Genomic DNA, 4,342 nt, shown 5'->3' on the forward strand with positions numbered 1-4,342 from the left:
AGGGCTTTAAATAGTGTGGTGAGTGAGCTTTTTACCCGGTCTGTCTCCCAATGCAGGCAAGACGCTGCCCCCTGTGACCAAACGACTCTCTGATGTTTTCACAGAGAACAAGGCGAGCTCATGTTGTAATACGAGGACACATTAGACACCACACATGATACTGATGTCTCCCTCACAATGAGGTTTAGTTAATGTATCTGGATGCTTGATACTTTATTAAGGATGTGAAATGGGATTTTTTATCTTATACACAATTATGGTGAACATCTTTATCTTGACACTTTCTTTCCACTAGAAGATGCGTTCATTTCAAAAACAGCCTTTCCCATCATTTCAAATTAGCTTTTTTTTTCTACCTTATTGTTTGTATTTGAAACACTCCCTGGCATTTTTAACAAACCAAAGAAGAAACTTGACCACCCAGTTGCACATATACCATTTATCAAAGCATTACTCTTTCCTTTACTGCCCGTGTTTGTGATGAGGCCCTTCGTGCCGCTTTTTCTCTTAAAGCAAGTGACAAAATAGAATAAAGACGACCTCTGAGACCTCCTTGCTGATGGTGGGGATTAAGGGAATATTCCTTTGGGAATCCTTATCAAGCAGGATTATCAGATAAAGTATATCATTAACTAAGGATTATACTAGTATTTTCTACCAGCATTATCATCAAGGGAATAAGTATCATCTGAGATTGTAGACTGGTCTTTGACTTCACAAAATGTATATGCCAGCAGTGCTGAAATTGAAAACATATATCTAAAAGTAAATTAATACCAACTCTTGAATGGATTGCAATGAGCATTTGAACTGAGATTCGGGATCCACAGAGGATAAATTCTGAAGACTTTTCCTCTCGCCACTTTGAGGTTGACATTTCCAGATTTCAGTGATCGTTTTCACTTATAGCACCATCAGCAGATCAACATTTTAATTTGTCCAATACCTTAGCTAAGCAAAGATGGTGAAAAAACTAAGATGGTGAACATGGTAAACATTGTACCTGCTTAGGCTGTTCTTGTACACTGTTCGTAGCTATACCTACGAAAAGTAGTCCACTGTAATTTGTGTTTATGCCACAAAATCAATTTGTATGTAATCCACAAAGTTGTGAACCAGGAAGTATAGAAAAGCACCGGATTTATTTGTCACCTGTTACAACCCGGAGTTGGTGTAGGGGTAAAGGGAGTAACATTGAGCCGATGTTATCAGGCAATCACTTGTTTGTTTATTGATGGTGATTGAAATTAAAGCAACAAACATACACTGGATTGAATTATAACAACTGAAAACAAGGGTTTCGGGTGGCCGAAAAAGGAACGATCCTAACCATCAGACAAATTACACAACTGTTCTAATCACAACCAAATATAAACAAAACGAGTACCTCAACTAGTTAACATTCACTATCAATCTAAAGTCCACTGACTCCAGTAGGACTTATATACAACACTCTGGTTAACAATTCTTAACAACAATCGAGAGGCACTGGGAACAGATCAATGATAATCACTGCCCCCCTTGGTCTAGTCACAGCTGGCCTTTAATTCTTTCCACGCGGCACAGCCGGCTGGTGATTGGCTAATCACATGTGACGTGTCAGAGGCAGGACCACAAACGGCGGGAAACGAAGGGCATCCACCTGAGGGCGTGCCGGAGGCGTGGCCCCGAAGGGAATCCCCTAGACATGATGTTGTCTTGGAGCGACGGGACGGCAGAGCGCACCAAAAGAAAACAGCACAGGGAGAGCGCAGCACAGCAACATACAATATAAACAATAACGAACGGTCACTTCTGAGACCGTAACATCACCTAACTCCCGTACTTAAGTTACGCCACGTCCAGTGTTATTTTAACCCGGACCATGATCTTTTCCTAAACCTAACAAAGTAGTTTTGTTGCCTCAACCTATGTAAGTCAATTCTTTTCCCTAAACTTAACTAAATAGTTTTGTTGCCTAAAACTAACCTATGTCAATCTTTTCCTAAAGATCCTAAACCCAACCAAGTAGATCTTTTCCTAAACCTAACTAAGTAATTTTGTTGCCTCAACCTATGTAAGTCAATTCTTTTCCCTAAACTTAACTAAGTAGTTTTGTTGCCTCAACCTAACCTAGGTCAATCTTTTCCTAAAGATCCTAAACCCAACCACGTAGATCTTTTCCTAAACCTAACTAAGTAATTCTGTTGCCTAAACCTTACTAAGCAGTTTTGTTGTCTAAACCTAACCAAAATGTTTCCTGCGAAGGTGGAAGTTTATTTTGAAAAGACTGTAGCAGAAATTGACACATGCGTCACATGTTGCTGGACATTCTTCGGAAAATGCCCGAAATTTCTTTTTCTTTTTTTTTTGTAAAATATCATTCAAACTATTCTATCAGGACACATTGACCTGCTAAACATCAGCATATTATTATTGTCAACGTGAGCATGTTGATGTTAGCATTTAGCTCTGCTGTGCTCATGTGAAGTCTCACAGATCTGCGAGCATGACTCTAAAAATGAATTGCGTGTTGTGACGCAGGTCTGATTTATAGCAGCAGTATTATAATCAATGAAACAATAAATATGCAAACGAGCAAACAATTTTCAAATTGTATTATTAAGTTCTATTTTACACAAAATTACAAATATGATCCATCACAATAAGTGTCACCAGGTATACTTTATTCGGTATAAAGTCCAAACCTAACACATCTCTCATAGCTCAAAACTAATATTTGCCCGGTTATTGTTCTCGCAGGTTATCTTTGAGATGTGTTATTGTCTAAGCAATATTTGCGGAAAAGCCACACATGCAGGAGAAGCGGAGCCAGTGTCACAAAGCGAGCATTATCTCTCTGACTGAGCTTGATGAATTGCCTGGATCAGGTTGTATTGGATATATAAACAGGGGTAGAACCGGGACAATATGGTCGTGTTTGTTTTGGAAATGTGCGGTGGGGGATAATTTAACGCACAAAGGCGGAGATGGAAGAGAGGGTGAGGAAGATCAAGTGATGAGTGTGTGTTTTGACTAAATTTGTTTCAGGGGTTGACTTTATGAGTGTTCCTGTATCTGTAATGGTTATGTAATAATGACAACATGATTTGAATAATTTGGTGTTCAGACGGAGGACATGTGTATTTAGCAGAGAAGTAGGCGCCCATGTCATGGTGCTCCGCTGCACCTGTCGAACGATGCCGCAACTGCTGACAAGTTGGTTACCAAGCTCTGCTGCTGGAAGGGCTACTGGGGACTAAATTATACATTCATGTCATTATGCAGAGAGCATACTGCACACTGCATTTCTTACATGCTTCCCCACATTCTCACCCACGCATTTGATATTACTACACATAAAAACTTTATTTCCAATTTTAACATTTGCCCTGATTTACATATTGAGTGTTTTATTGGCAACAGAACATCCTCAGGCGTCAAGGAGGAATATTTGTGATGCACGTCACCCATAAGAGTTATTTCAAGTTTGTTTGCAGTTGAAAAAGACTCTTAAACCTGCATTAGGCAGAATTTTTTTGTCATCATTTGGCAAAATTTCCATAATAACCTTTCAGCATATTGTAATTCAAGTGTTCTGAGAGAAAACTAGACTTCTGCACCTCCTCATGGCTCTGTGTTCAGGCTTTAAAATAATCTAGCCTGTGACGGGAGACTCTTTGGCCAATCACAGGTCATTTCAGAGAGAGAGAGCGTTCCTATTGGCTGTTCATTCAACGGAAGAAGCTGTCAATCACTCGCAAACTCTGATCAAACGGTCAAACTAGGCAGCGCTGATCAAATATGAATCAATATTATGTTACTGTAATGCCTATTTCTCGTCTCAAATGTTTTCAGAAACATCTTGTAGTGTACTGCTTTGCTGTAAAATGAGAAAGTTTGCTCTGGCTGGTGGGCGGTGCTTGGTATTTCCTCAACTGATCTCAACATGGGTCACAAACTTTCTAATTTCACAGCTAAACAGCACGCTAAGAAATGTTTCTGAAAACATTTGAGGTGAGAAATAGGCATTAGAGTAACAGAATATTGATTCATATTTGATCAGCGCTGCCTAGTTTGACCGTTTGATCGGAGTTTGCGACTGATGACAGCTGCTCAGAGACGGCAAGGCTCCTGCTCGGCTGTGATTGGTTGTTTTCCTCCGGTGTGAAATCTTGCAGATGCCATTAGGAGCACCGGAGGACACAGAGGCACATTTTTTTTTTCAGATTACCTGTCTCATGCACTACTGTCAGCAGTAACCGTTTTATAAAAATAACTTTTTTTAATCATATTTGCTCCAATCTCACCTACTGCTGCTTTAAGTGTGAAACGGACAGATTGATGTGTTGCACAAAAGTGG

The sequence above is a fragment of the Sebastes fasciatus genome, chromosome 21 (genome assembly GCF_043250625.1).
Source record: "Sebastes fasciatus isolate fSebFas1 chromosome 21, fSebFas1.pri, whole genome shotgun sequence".
NCBI lineage: Eukaryota > Metazoa > Chordata > Actinopteri > Perciformes > Sebastidae > Sebastes > Sebastes fasciatus.